The 16,292-nt window shown below is 37.0% G+C and overlaps 1 protein-coding gene across 6 annotated transcripts in view; it reads left to right on the top strand.

Moving 5' to 3' along the window:
- The window catches only part of LOC127626165 (copine-5-like), a 193,592-nt gene that overhangs the window by 125,385 nt on the left and 51,915 nt on the right, over positions 1–16,292 (top strand). The window lies entirely within an intron of this gene.

Raw genomic sequence — 16,292 nt, 5'->3', positions numbered from 1 at the left:
GGCAGAGATACGAGCTGAGACAGTAGGGTCATCAGGCTGGAAAGATAAAGCTGCGTGTCATCTGCATAGCAGTGGTAGGAAAAGCTATGTTCCTCAATGGTCAGTCAGAGTGATGTTGTGTATATGGAGAAGAGGAGGGACCCAAGTACTGATCGTTGAGGAACACCAGTGGTCAGCTGGTGTGACTTGAACATACTCTCCAGGAGACCTTGAAAGATCTGCCAATGAGGTAGGACTCAACCCATCCAAGTGCAGTTCATGTGATGCCCTGGTCAGAGAGTGTGGACAGGTGAATCTTGTGGTTCACTGTATCGAAAGCAGTAGACAAGTCAAGGAGGATCAGGATGAATAATTTGGAGTCAGCCCTCACCAGTCGCAGGGTTTAAGCTACTGACAACCTTTTTTGAAGCCAGAATGATGGATTGGTTTGTTTGGCTGGTTGGTGTGAAAGCAGTTTTCGCATAGCAGCTTGCATTCATCGCATCTCTAGCAACGCATCCTCGGCAGACAATCACAAATGCTGTTATGTGTATGTGAATTTTGGCACCTAAATCCACCAAAAAGCAAACACAATAATGTTAAATCAAACAGTCATCTTCTAGATATTATACCTAGCTACAGTAGTACAAAGCTGCCACAAATACTCATGGTGGTACTCAAAAGTACCGGGAGGGGGTAAAATTAAACTGGTTCGGAGTAAGCAATCAAACCAAGAGTGAAAACAGCTTCAAGTAAATGTGCTTCTAATTGTGTGCCAACAGGATAACAGCCTAACATCCATAGCCCTGAATATCTGCACTCTCTCTTTAATAGGCTTCTAATGACCTAGAGATGAAAATTTAACAGAGTGTCCAGGTTAAAGAGTTATTTTTCTCTTTAAGCAGGATCAAGCCATATTATCTGGCATCTCACATGCAGGCTCATGTGTTGAATTGAGAAAGGAAATAGACATTGACATTACTGATAATACTGATCTTCCTTTTTCTGCCACAGGCATATTGATACCGTCTTAGCATATCTCTATTGAGAATTCTGCATATAAAAGTATTTAGATGATGGACAATATTAGCAGATTACCTCTGATTGACTCTTGAATGCCTCCTGCTGAGAGTTGATAGCTGACTTCAGTTGTACATCATTTGCTTATGAATTATGCACACTTTCACACATAATTTAGTTCTTATTTCATCTCTGAATTTGATTTCACTGCCAATTTAGAGCAGATTATATATTTTATTTTGAGTCAGATAAATCTCTTCTTTGTTATATATTGTATTGAGGCCCCAACACACTTATGAAGAACTTTTCTTCATTCTTCGATCAAGGGTAAAATGAAGTTTGAAACAGCTGAGCAATGACATATGGTTTGTGAACTTTCAGACACCTGCCATATGCATTTAAAATGACATTTATATAATGTGCTAATACGCTATATGCTGCCATAATATATGCAGATTACACTTTGTTATTGTTATTTATGATGACATTGATACTGCTGAAAATAAGGGTGTATAAACGAGTGTTAATGGGCAGAATACAGTCACAAATTGATGATAGACATACCTTACTATGGACAGACGTGTGAAAGGCAGAGGCCTTTACTCAGGCACTCTTTCCAGTATTGTTAGTTGAAATTTCATGCAATAAAACCATAGGGTGTCAACCTATCATTTCTCATTTTAGACCCAGACTACATTAAATATGGGTCTATGCAGTTCATGATAATATTAGTACATATTAATGTTTGATTTTAAGTACGCTCTTTTTTTGTTTACTTTTGTATGAAAAACTAGTTTGGTACTTTGTTTGCTCACCATTTGATGCCCAATCTAAAATCAGTGTCCTGAAGCATAACCAGTTGAATAGCACTGTGATAGAACAGACACTGAGTGATCTGCCAATTGCCGTAATCAGAATAAACTTTAGTCATGCTTATCTGACCACATTTCCATGCTTGACGCTGAAGGAGAATGTCAGGCTCCTGTTCCCTTTATAGCCTGCATATCCAGCAATGCATTATATATGTATGGGGCTTTGGGGCATCACAGAGATTGAGTGGCATTATGTTATAGCTGTAAAGTGGTATGTGGGTGGAGATCGCATTTCAGTCCATGTGCATCCTGAACTTTCCACTCTTACCTCCTTCTCATAAAGTCCCCTATTTAGGGTGTGTGTGCTTCAGGCAGATACTCAAACCGCCTCATTTTATCTGGTGTCATTGATGATTTCTAGTGAGATGCAAAGCAGAGAGCCCTACAGCTGCTCTTAAAGTGTGATGTCCCTGTTGCGCTGGCAGGTTCCTGAAGGTTGTCATGTGAAAAGACACCAGGGCATAATTTGCCACAGGGCCTTTTATGGGAGGGTGATTGTTCTCATCTGCCATGCCATACTATCTAGACTACTGGAGGGATGAGGTTTGAGGTGTTGCAACAAGGGTGACTGACTTCAGAGGACAGTAACAGATTATTAGGAAGGGAAAGAGGAAAGGAAAACAAAAAACAACATCTTCATAATTAGTTGATCTTCAACAATGGCCCTAAAACATATGTGGACACTTAAGCCACACTTATATATAAAATGTAAAATATCTAAATGTAATTGCATTAGTTAGACAAATATCAAACCAAGTGGCATTTATTTGAAAGAAATACAGTAAGAAAAACATTTCACACAAAACTTTTTGTTTAGGGTTTAAATGAGAAAACATTACTGTTCAAAATGAAGACAAAACATATTTGGACACTTCTAGAAACTTGTTTTCCCTTTGAATTTCTTCTTACCCCTTTGGTATATATATATATATATATATATATATATATATATATATATTACGTGGTTATAAGCATAAACATAATTTACATTTTCTTTAAAATAATATTTTTTAGTTGGTCCATTAATTATAAAAATGGCTCAGAAATGTGATTTTTTTTTTTTTTTTTTTTTTTTGTGAAGTTCTTTTTTAGTGTAATTACTTATTTTCTTTAGAATCGATATTAAGGCTTATTTTAGAGAATGTATCTTAAATAAATTTTTCTTAACCCAATAGTTTTTCTTGTTTTAAAATCCTATAAAGATATATTCTCTGTAAGAAATTCTTAATTTATCATGCACGATTGCTTCTCAAGTAATTGTCTCTTTTTTCCATGGATGGTGTAATGTTTTACTGGAAAACAAGACAAAAATATTGATTAAGAAAATTGCTAAAATTTTCAGTAGGACCAAAGTAATTATAAAAATGGCTCAGTAAAGTGAAATGAACTTCTGAGTAAAGGTTTAGCATAATTTCTTAGCTGATTGCTGATTTGATACTATGTACAGTTTATCTACAATGACATTTGACCTAAGTGCCCAAATACTTTTGGGGGCTAATTAAGCAGTCTATGAATTACCCTTTTTTGCAAGTGTGCATGTTGCATTTGAAGCAGACCATCGTTGTGTATGATTAACGCAAACCCAAGCTCATCAGCAATAAAAGTCCATTAGCATATCATTAGTATTCTGCATGCTGCTGGGCTTGCAAAAACTAAATTTGTTTACTATGTGCTTTCTTGTGCTCTGACACCACAGCTCTAAAGATAACAGGGCTATTCAACCTCTGCTTTTAGATTAGCCATGCCTGATCCATCACCGCAATCATCCATGCAAGAGGCTGTAACCTGCAATACAAGCTCTTAAGAGCTGGCTTTTGTTTTGTTAAACACATTGCCTTACTGTTAACACTTTATTAGTCACAGTCAGATCTATGTTGTGTTGTACGTACAGTAGTTAATGAAGGACAACATTAAATCACCCCATTTACTTTCTTAATTAATGTCCTTGGTCTTATTGTGTACAATTCATCAGTGCATGTTAGTCGACAGAATAACAATAATAATAATACAGTACAATAAAAACACCCCTTGCAACTGATTGCTTGCTGGCAGGTGCGATGGATACAGGTAATATTACATAAAAAGAAGAAAATATCCAATACACTACTCTTTGGCGCCCTCCCAGCAGGTGGCTGGGAGTTTGCCTATGCCTGGAAATGGCCCTGATCCAAGGCCATGTGGGCAGAGTAATATAATATTTATAACAATACATAGCCCACTTTTCATAATCCTATCAAATCCAGATAAATTCAATTCTGAAATGAATATTTACTCAGAACTACACATTAACAGAAGTTGTTAAATAAATGTGTTGCAAATGCTGTTTCATATTGTCTTAACAGGTGTGAAAAATACTTGTTTGAGGTGCATGTTTTATATTTCTCTGTTGTGGGTGTTACATTTTTGACCGAGGTTTCCCTTGTGTCCACTTACTGTAGGAGTCTAGCAGTCTTTCAGCTCTTCGACTCATTTGTAAGTGTGCCATAGCTTAGATAATATGTCTCTTGTTCAGCTTTGGAACCATGTGATCCCAGTGCACAATGTACTCACAATGTTTAATAAAAGTGACATAAGCAAGGAACAAAGACAAATTGCATTCTTAAATCAACACTGTAAAGTTTACTTGAAGCAGAGGTGGGGGGCTCGAGTCACATGACTTGACTCGAGTCTGACTCGAGTCACAATTTTCAGGACTTGTGACTTGCTTGATTAAAGTACGAAAATGACTTGACTTGACTTTGACTTGAGAACAAGTTACTTGAGACTTGACTTGACTTGAAGTGGAAGACTCGACAATGACTTGAACTTATAATAAACAAACAGCAATACAATTAATTAAAAAATATATGTATTGTGACGTCAGCATCACTATCGGCGTCTGTGCCTATAACGCTGCTCAATTCAAACCGCGCCAAACATGGCAGACAGTAGTCGAGCTCCACAAATTGTCTCGTTTGGCTATACAGACTTTGAACTGGACCGTGCCTATAAAAAAGATTTGCCAGTTGCAAAATATGCAAGGCACGAATATCCGATCACGACAACCACAACGTCAAATTTCGTTCGACATATCAAGAAGAACCACAAGGAAAGGTAAGAAAGTAATCTCTTTATAGTCAGTTTCACTAAGATCTACGTTATAACGATTACTAATGTAATTAATTAATCTTTTCTGTTTGTCATAATTTGGCCTTGATGGCATATTATGTTTTTTCTTATTAGAAATGTGACCATGGCATTATCATTATACTGTTACGTCTCGTAAATAGATGTAACTTATTGGGGAATTTGACTATAACAGTGGCGTAGCCTGAATTTTTTAATGTTGATTGGAATCTTAAAATGAGCGGGCAGCTCAATATTACATGTAGGTTATAATGTATGTATTAAATGTGCGCATTTTCAAGTTTATGAACTGCGTGTGGAAACTATAAAGCATTGCGCATAACGTTACTGCATGACAGGCTAACATGGAGGCGCCGATGTGATCACTAGCACGCACCTAAACATTTCTAAGGGGCTGTTTAACTAGGGTTGCCAACCGTTCCGTATAATACGGAATCGTTCCGTATTTGACACATAAAAGTCTTGTTCCATATTGAACTGATACGGAACGCACTTTGTTCCGTATTTTTGAGTATCAATTCAGTGCAAATCCATGACAGACACATAGCTTCTATTCTAATATATATGTCAGACAGACTATGAATGAACGAAGACCTGCTTTAATGCAAAATTCGGGACTTGACGCCCCTTGGCGGGCTCTGACCAGCGCTCGCGCCATTGGCTGTGCAGTTGCCGCAGCACATCCTATGAGCGAGCCAGACGGCATAGATATATGCAGCATAGATATATACACGGCTGTGCAGCTGCAAATGCGTTTTACATATAGGCTTCAGTAAATCGAGGAAAAGGAGTTTCGAAGACATTTGTTGGCTATGATAAGAAAAACTACTAAATTAAAAAAATATAATTTTTGCACTTGAAAGAACATTCTAGAAGTCTAATTCTATTGAATAAGTTCGCACAAGGCTACAGAAAACTGTTGTGGTTGGCAACCCTATGTTTAACGTTATACCTGGCCACTTCATGCGTTTTCTCAGATCGGATAGCTGATTCTGATTTATCAAAACGATTCCATTTACACTTGGTCACATAAAGGACCCGCACCAGCCCACTACATGACAGCTTCTTTCCCCAAGCAGTCAGACTGTTGAACACTTGATCTATCACGATCAATAATTAGCACAGCACTTTATTCATCTATATATCTCACACTGGACTGTCAACATATTCTCCTCAATATACTACTTCATATATATATATATATATATATATATATATATATATTTCATATACTCCCACTTATTGTATATTGTGTATTGTATATTGTGTGTATTGTTTACTGTACATTGTATATAATTATTGTGTTGTGTAAGTATGTGTACATCTGATTTGTAAATTGTGTTGTGCAAGTATGTTGTTTACTGTAATTGGTATATGTCTCGTCACTGTCATGACTGCTGTGTTGCTCGGAACTGCACACAAGAATTTCACCTACTGTTGCACTTGTGTACATGGTAGTGTGACAATAAAGTGATTTGATTTGATTTGATTGATAAATGTGGTTTTGCAAATTGATTTTCCTTAAATTACATTATTTTAAAAAATGTAAAGAATGTTTGTGCATACTGAAAATAAATTTGTTTTAATGTTTACAGGTAATGTTAATGTCTGAACGTTTTGTGTAAACAACACAATTTTATTTTATTTTCAGATATTAATGTAGCACAGATATGCATATGATTAATATGTAGCAAATGTATAATAAATAAGATACATAATATATGTATACAAGTTCATCTTTTCTGTGCAAAAATAAATATGTATCGAAAAAATTTACCTCTATTTATTTTAGTAGTGTGACTTGACTTTACTTGAAATTTATCAGGACTTGACTTGACTTGCTTAGGGTGAACCCTTGACTTGACTTGACTTGCTTGATTTATCTGAAATGCGACTTGAGACTTGACTGGAGACTTGATGGTTAAGACTTGAGACTTGCTTGGACTTGACCATGTGTGACTTGTCCCCACCTCTGACTTGAAGTACAAGTAAAAAATACAAATAATATCTCCAAGGTAGGCTGCTGAGATGGCATATCTTTACAAGGGGAGTGTAAAATGATTTCTAGGGAGCTCTTTGAACGCAGAGCAGGAGAATGAGTGAATTCAGACATTTTCATTTAAACAGTGTCAATCATCAAAGGCAATAAAGTGTATCTCACCCTTGCTATCAAACTGAAATGATTTTTGTGTGTTGTTTTAAAATAGAAAGGAAACTAAACTTTGATTGGCTGAAGGACAGACATAATTAATTAATGAGACCATTGTTTGTCTATAATGTAGACATTAAGCTTTTACTATTATGAACAAGATCAAACAAGGGAGCTATCGTGAGGTTTCAGACATGTTGAGTCTTCTGAAATGTAGGGTTGATGAGGAGAAAACTGACTTAGAATATTTATCTGAGAAATATTCAAGTTATCTAAATGCTAGAAGCCATTTGAAAATGAATCACTTTAACATTGACCCATTTCAACAATAATATTTTCTATGGTTTTCTATTAACCTCTATACACCAGAGGCAACATTTACCATGTTGTAGTTTTTATATGTGCGTTCCTTTTTGAGTAAATGTGCGGTCCTTTTTAAGTGAATCAACATACAGCATACTCTTAATTTATAGACGTCTTCAACCTATGCTCACGCTACATTTTTTACCATAGTGGTAACCCCTATAACACCAACATGGCAGAAACTCTTCTAAATCCCAAAATTATAGAACATTAAAAACTAACAAAATTCCCCCTGTTTTTAATTGCGCAAAAACACATAAAATAAGTTATTTATAAAAGTGTTATATATTACATTGTTAAATATCCCCTGCCCTGTTTAAGCAATGCTATATTACAGTTTTTCTCAATTGCTTAAACACGTTTCTTGAAACTATGCCTCGTATTCACAAAACAGTAAACACAAATCCATAACGTCTCACCCAGTTTCCCAAACAACCTATTTTCAGGTCAAAATGAAGCTCTACACTCAAAACCATTCACTCTTGCTGAAAAACCAAACTTTGCCCTCAGACAGGACACACAAGCCCTCAAAATAACACACACTACAACATAGTCTAACACACTGGTGCAATAAATTCAAAACAACATTTCCAAAACTGGTAAGTTATGTTACTTGTGGTTCCCCTCCTCACAAACCTTTTCACATGATGAACAAAAGACACAACCAATGGATACATTGGCACATTTTTATTCATTCATGTACTACACAGTACAACACACAAAAAAAAGATTATTCCGCCTCAGCCTCCTGTCTTTGGTCTGGGTCAGGCCAGAGAATCTCATCCACATCACAGGCTATATTAGCCCTAGCCAGGCAGCGGGGGTAAAATCCTCTTGCATGCCTGATCCACCCCTGGCACGCATCTACTGATACATCTAGGCAGGCATCTTCCATGGCCTGGAGGAGGTGAACACGCATATAAGGTTCTTGATCATACACTTTCCACCGCCATGCCGGAAAAAACTCCTCTATTGGGTTTAGAAATGGAGAGTATGCAGGCAGAAAGATGTTTGAAAATCTCGGGTTATTGGTAAACCAGTCTCGAACCAGAGCAGCGCGATGGAAGCTGATGTTATCCAAAACAACAACGTAGTGAGGGTGGTCTGGTTGTGCTGGTTCCCTGTGGTCCAACTGGAACATATGCTCTCTTAGACCGTCAAGGAAAGCAAGGAGGAGCATAGTGTTATAGGGTCCTAAAATGGCATGGTGATGGAGTACCCCTCGTTGGCTGATGGCTGCGCACATAGTGGCATTCCCTCCGCGCTGACCAGGGACATTTACAATAGCCCGATGGCCAATTATGTTCCTCCCCCTTCTCCTTCTTTTGGTCAGGTTGAAACCAGCCTCATCCACAAAGATAATTTCATGGGGAACAGGCCAGCCTTCAATCTCAAAGATTCTCTGCAAAACACATGAAACACAGTAGAGTAAATCACTATGCTGAAGCACAGTTCAAGAGGGCACAAATGGCAGCATAAACTGCATGGTACACAATACTTCATGCGATATCAAAATTCATACCTGAACATATTTCTGAGTTTTGTTCGAAAGGGACGCGGTATACCTGTTTCATCCGGAACTGGTGCTTTCGGAGGATGCGGTCAATTGTGGAGAGGCTGATGGCATTTATTCCTCGAAAATGATTATTATCCTCAATCACTCTCCTTTGAATCTCTCGCAGGCGGATTACATTTATTGGCAATGACCATGTTTACAAGCTCCCTCTCTTGCTCCTCCGACAAAAGCCTTAGCCTGCCTCCACCAGGTGGTCGTCTCTGTGTCCTAAAAAAATTGAAGCACTCATTACTGTAACTCTCACACATCCTTTTTACAGGAAAAAATGGAAACATACTGAAACTATCTGTATGCGAGGCAATTTGATGCATTTATTACAGTAGTACATATTACATAGTGCAACAGTAGATGTGATGTCAAAGCACAGAGTACAGCACAAGTTAATGTACAGAGCAGTCTTACTGTAAGTACACCTACCTGTTTTCCTCCCTGAAAGTTCTGATGATGGAGGCGACGGTGAAGCGACTCAAATTAGGCTGTACTCGTTGCACAGCCTCCCTCATAGTCATGCCATGGACAAGGACATGATCAACTAAAGTGGCTCTAATTTCATCCGAGACTGCTTGTCTCCTTGCCCTTCCTCCTCCTCCTCCACCACCACCTCCACCTCGTCTACCTCGTCCTTCACCACGTCCTCCTCTTCCTCTTCTTCCTCCTCTCCCTCCTCCTTCACCATGTCCTATTCCTCCTCCTTCACCACGTTCTATTCCTCCCCCTTCACCACGTCCTCTCCCTCTCCCTCCTCCTTCACCACGTCTTCTTCCTCATCCTTCACCACGTCCTCTTCCTCTCCCTCCTCCTTCACCACGTCCTCTTCCTCCTCCTTCACCACGTCCTCTTCCGCTCCCTCCTTGACCTCTTCCTTCATTTCTTTGTGGATCCATTGTTCCAAAACTCAAATGAACTGACTCTGGCACTTTTATGTATCTTGAAAGTTCTGATTGAGGTGTGTTAAATGTGACTCTTAGTGTTTTCACCTGGGTAATTGTGTGCTAATTGAGCTGAAACTATGCTGACTTGAGTGAACAATATTGAATGCTAGTGCTTTCTAAATGTCCACATGGTCTAGGCAATGAAATATTAAGGGATTTGTGTGTAGAGTTTTGCAGTGACAGTTCAACAATTCTGACTCATGTGTCAAAACAGGGAATAGTGTTTATAGTTTAGTGAAATGGGTGTGCTTTTTGATAAATGGCATTATGGTTTTGAAATTGTAGTTCAAAAGCCTGGTTATAGTGTATAAGCAATTGAGAAAAACTGTAACGGCAATGGAAATTTTGATTAGTCCCAAAGCAAATTTAAGTAAATTTTTATTTTACTTGGAATTTAAAAGGATCGCACTTAATTAAGTTGTTTGGACAAATGCAATTGTGTCATATTTAATTAAGTATTTATATATATATATATATATGGGCTGTCGATTTAACGCGTTAATTCAGTGCGATTAAGTTTATAAAAAAATAACGCGTTAAAAAAATTAACGCAATTAATTGTACTGCCCCCAGACCATAACAAGGAAGATTCCTGAGAAATGCAAGCTTGTAGTACCACCTGTTTACTCCAGATGGCAGTAAGTGAAATTTCAGCTGTATGAGCAACGTGCAGTTTATACAGTGAAGAAAACACTTCAGTAGGCAGAAGAACAGAAACATGCGTTATGTTCTTGCGTTTAAAACACTTGAAGGAGTGCAAATCCGAACTAAGGGATCTCAAGATGTGTTTAAAGATTGAGTATTAAACTATATTTAACTTGACACAGTGACCTAAAAATGTCATGTTTATGACGCAACACACCCGAGACGCGACACAAGCATGTCTGACGCAGCTGTTCATTGACCTTAAACAAGCCCTCATAATAAATCTCCAACTGATTGACAAATTCACCTGTGAAATGGATTGCTGTGAACTGTATGCAAATGATTGGCTTATGATCAATAATATGGTAGTAAACAATACATAAAATACATACAAACAATACTCTGCTACAAGAATGTAATGCATTTTAATTATCTGAATATTTTTTATTTTATATATATATATATATATATATATATATATATATATATATATATATATATATAATTTAATTAATCGTGACACAATGTAATTAACCTCGATTAAAAATGTATATATCGATTGACAGCCTATATATATATATATATATATATATATATATATATATATATATATATATAAAAAGAAAAAAATGGCCATTACAATCTCTCCAAGTGGAATTATCTTTTTGCAGCCTATATCACAAAGTCATATCACTCGCACACTCAGTGAGTAACACATCTAATGCTGTGCAACACCTCTGGGGCAGAAGGGATAGCACCATTGTGATGCAGAGAATGGGCTGCAATTTATATCAGAGATATGTTATAGTCGGGGGGGCATTGAGATACTACACTGTTTTCCAGGGGTGGACTATGACAAAAATTTGGCCCTGGACTTTCTGGCACCGAGCAGCCCACCAAACCCGGCCTGCAACACACCACACCGGCTCATTGATTTCATTTTATGGCTCAATTTAAAATGTTTGTGTTGGAAAAAAATAAATATATTCAATTGACTGCTAGTCATGACATCGGGCCAAACAGTGCAATAATTGTCATAACTTTAATACATATAAAACCACTGTAAATGTGATGAGGGGATTTTTTTAGAGAAAGCACTAAAATAAGCACTTTATAGCTCAGAAAAATAACATGTCCATAAACTTTTTTCCCAACATATACAGATGTTAGGTAAAAATGTTCATGAATGTACAAGAGAAAGTGTGTATTTTAGGTGCTGTGACAAGTCATTTGTTTAAAGTTTTAAAGATCTTAATCGCCTTTCCACTTTTGTTTAGAAGTGCAAATAATCTATTGTCTTAGTTAATATGAGGTTGTGGAAGAAACAAGTAAAATTATACGTTATATATGTATATATATATCTCAATAATAGATCATAAGATGTTGTTTCAAATAGTTAGATGAAGAAAGCGTCACACAGCAGGACACTGATGACAATGCTTAAATTTCATGTGACTATGTGTAAGTATTTATTTAAAAAACAAACTTGGCCAGAATATGTACATATACAAATATAAACAAATTAAAATATATTTTAAAGAAAATAAACAATACCTCTTAAAATGTAGAACTTTGCAGATATTTTGCAGATTAATTGCTCATACTTTCAATCTATGAGAGTTTGTTGTGTCTTTATATCTGTATATATCTATATTTTCCCCAGATTATTCTTTAGAAAAAGTGAAAAGCCCAATGTATTGACAAGCGCTGTTTCTGCTGTCCTTTAAACAAAGTAAGCCTATAAAGACTCAAATAGCCACAAAGTAATATTTTTTATGACTTATTTACAACAGTTTTATCAGGTGTGAACATTATTCAGCAAGCCGCACTTCAGCTCCCTGAGGTATGAATAGATTATGCAAATGACTATGTACTGGTCATAGCTTTACTGTTTGCATATTTTGTATACACTGCTTTTATTGTATTTGTTCTAACGTATTTGTAATTTTGTCATTATTCAGAGCTCATCTAATACTTGATATGTCTTTGGTTGTCACCATTACTGTGATTTGTATGTCAAATAATAAGATCCATGTGAGGTAGGCGTGATGGGAAGATCGGATTATTTTACTGACTTCAATCTTTGAGTCTCATTCAGCAAAATGTATGAATCTATGTTCAAATCATTTCGCTCATTTGAGCGGAATTAAATTAAAATGTAACATTTTCAATAGCCAAATCCCCCCACAAAACATCTACTTAAGCAAACTTTGATTATAGTTCCAATAAGAAAAAATGAAAATGCAGCCAAGGACAATTATGAGAAACAGAAAGATTAGTTCACCTCTGGAATCTTCTTGTCCAAGTCGTTCGTTCTTTTGCATTCCGTTCAACACGGAAAGTCGGATTTTACTACCTCCTACTAGGAAAAGTGCAATGGAATGCATCTTGAAGTCAGAATTACAACTTGTAGGCTCATGCAGAAATTCTCATCTCCGATTTCGCCGAGACGCAGGGGCATGATGTCACACTCAGGGAGATATACAATGTAAGCGAGAAACATTCCCTTTATTAAGTCATATTGATACATGAGTTTGTTTCCACATTACATGATATTAAAGCTTGATTAACAAACGCCTGCAGAAACAGGTGTATAAAACTTGGTAAATTATAATCTCTCTTAATAATTATGCACCTGAAGCACAAATGCTAGCGCTGCAGCATTGTTTATCAGTTGGGTTGCAACATCACTAATGAGTCAAACCCCTGCTAAGCTAACGGGGCAGCACAATAAGGAGATATTAGACAGAATCTCTAATATCACTATTATTGATATCTATTTACTTTCAGTGAATGTATTTATTCTCAAAATTTTGCAAGTGAATATTGACTGAGACTGTCACTCCATAACATTCTGTCTAAAATATTGTGTGTTCCACATAATATAAAGTGTCACACTGGTTTGGAACAATATGAGGGTAGAGAAAGGATGACAGAATATTAAATTATGGCTGAGCTCTCACTTTAAAGAGAGAGTTTACCCCAAAATTAAAATTCTCTCACCATTTACTCCCTCATGCCATCCCAGATGTGTATGATTTCCTTTCTTCTGCAGAACACAAATCAGAAGATTTTAGCTCCAAAAAGCACATAAAGGCAGCATTAAAGTAATCCATAAGAATCCAGTGGTTAAATCCATATCTTCAGAAGTGATAAGATAGGTGTGTGTGAGAAACAGATCAATATTTGTCATTTGTTGCTAGAAACCAGGGGGCGTTCTGCAGATATCTGTTTCTCATCCACACCTATCACATCACTTCTGAAGATATTGATTTAACCACTATAGTCATATGGATTATTTTTATGCTAACTTATGTTTGTTTGTTTAGCTTTAAAATGTTGTTTCTCATCCACACCTATCACATCACTTCTGAAGATATTGATTTAACCACTATAGTGATATGGATTATTTTTATCCTAACTTATGTTTGTTTGTTTAGCTTTAAAATGTTGCCACACATTCACTTGCATTGTATGGACCTACAGAGCTGAGAAATTCTTCTAAAAATCTTAATTTGAGTTCAGCAGATGAAAGAAAATCATACACATCTGGGGTGGCAAAATAGTGAGTAAATAATGAATAGAGTTTTTGGGTGAACTATCCCTTTAAGAGCTCTTAATGAATTTGTCAATGAGAAGAGAGTTTTGGAAACATTTCTAGTAATTATTACAGTGAAAACGTGAAAATGTACCACAAGGACATTATATATAATGCTGAAATATAAACCAAAGCAAGATCATGCTTTATTAATGCCTTCTTTCGCTATTTCATAGCTTTTAAAGTCCTGTGTGGATTCTTATTTCAGTGTAGTTACAGTTTTCAGTGTTGTAAGTATTTAGATCATTAGTTCTGTACTGCAGTACCGCCGCTCTTTAAATGCAGAGTACGTAACCTACGTAGGGCACCAACTCTGGTCGCGGAACACTTGCGGTGTCTGAAAATCCCCCCTATTCACAATATAGTGTCCTACTCACTTTCCTGAAACGAGGCCGCCTCAATGATGCATGCGACCGACAAATGCGACCTCTGGAGGATGCAGCCTTCATAACGAGGCACAGCTATTGTTCACTCTGTAATGCAGTCCGCGCAGGAATGTTGGAGCCCAGGGCGGCCGTCTATATTATCTGATGGGTCAGTGTCATGAGAAAACAATTCCCCTCTGAAAATCGGGTCTCCTTCTGATGTCACAGTAATTCCATTGGCTGAGGGACCTATTAATTGATACTATATTTACTGCCTGAGTAGAAATCCTTTAAAATCGTTTTATGATGTATGTCGATATAATTTTAAATACGACATTAAATTAATTTTAAACCATAAGTTACACATAATAGTAAAAGATGTGTCATTGTGTGTGTTTTTCAATTAGCCTAGACTTCAATGACATGCTATCATGATAACATTTTGCTCAGGCATTACAAACAGTTACTCCCATGGGGACTTGATTTATCGGGCGGACTCAATTTATCATCACACCGGTACTTGCACAGGAATGGGCTGGCCCAATTTACCCAGCGACCCACCAGGAAAATGCCCTGGAAAGAAAGCACTGCAGAGGGTGGTGAAAACTGCCCAAGGCATCACCGGTTCCTCACTCTCCTCCATCGAAGCCATCTAGGGCAAACGATGCTTGCGTAAGGCGCACAGCATCATCAAAGACTGTTCCCACCCCTACCACAGACTGTTCACCCCACTCCCCTCCGGGAGGATTTTCAGGTCCCTCCACACCCGAACCAGCAGGTTCAGAGGAAGCTTCTTTCCTGCGGCTGTCACCTTACTGAACTCTAGCTCTGCATCCCGGTGACAATTGACCAAACCCCCCCAGACAATTTGCACTACCCTATCCCGCCCATTCTGTTCTATTTATTTATTTAAAAATATACATACTGTAATTACACCTATACATAGCCATATTCTACTGCTCTTCATACTATTCATCCTGCACATACACTTATTCTTACTGCTCTTATAATCTTATAATAATATGGTTCATACAGAATATCCATATTTACTCTGTTTTTCTTATTATATGTTCTGCTAATACACTGCATATATCTATATTATTCTTAATACTTTTAATGTCTCTGCTACTACATTGCACATATCTGTACATATTGTTCATACACTGCTCATATTAGATAGCCATATTTATTCTGCTCTTATAACACTGCAATATATTTCTTGTCCTGCCTTTGCACCACCTGTCTACACTTGAATATCACATTACACCTTTCTGCTTTGTTTGCACTTCTGGTTGGATGCAAACTGAATTTCGTTGTCTTTGTACTTGTACTCTGCACAATGACAATAAAGTTGAATCTAATCTATAGATCTAAAAAAAAAATCTATTTTTTTATATTTCAAACCTTTATAAAAAAAAACGTAATATATAATATGGTCGCTTTAAGATTGCAATTGAGAATTTCAAATGACCTTGTTCTAGTTGAAATAGACACATCTTTCACACTAAATGTGCTTTATCTTTGATCTCGAGGGCCAATCCAAAAATTGCAAGCATGAGTTGATTCACATCCAGATTTATCATCCACCACAGCATAGAACTGGTGATCCAGGCATGGTCATATTCATTATGACAGGTGAAGCAGAAACAGATCAGAGACCAGCACTC

Source organism: Xyrauchen texanus, chromosome 32 (genome assembly GCF_025860055.1).
Source record: "Xyrauchen texanus isolate HMW12.3.18 chromosome 32, RBS_HiC_50CHRs, whole genome shotgun sequence".
NCBI classification, from domain to species: domain Eukaryota; kingdom Metazoa; phylum Chordata; class Actinopteri; order Cypriniformes; family Catostomidae; genus Xyrauchen; species Xyrauchen texanus.
Note: the sequence above shows the minus strand (reverse complement) of the source record. Positions and strands in the feature narration are given on the sequence as shown.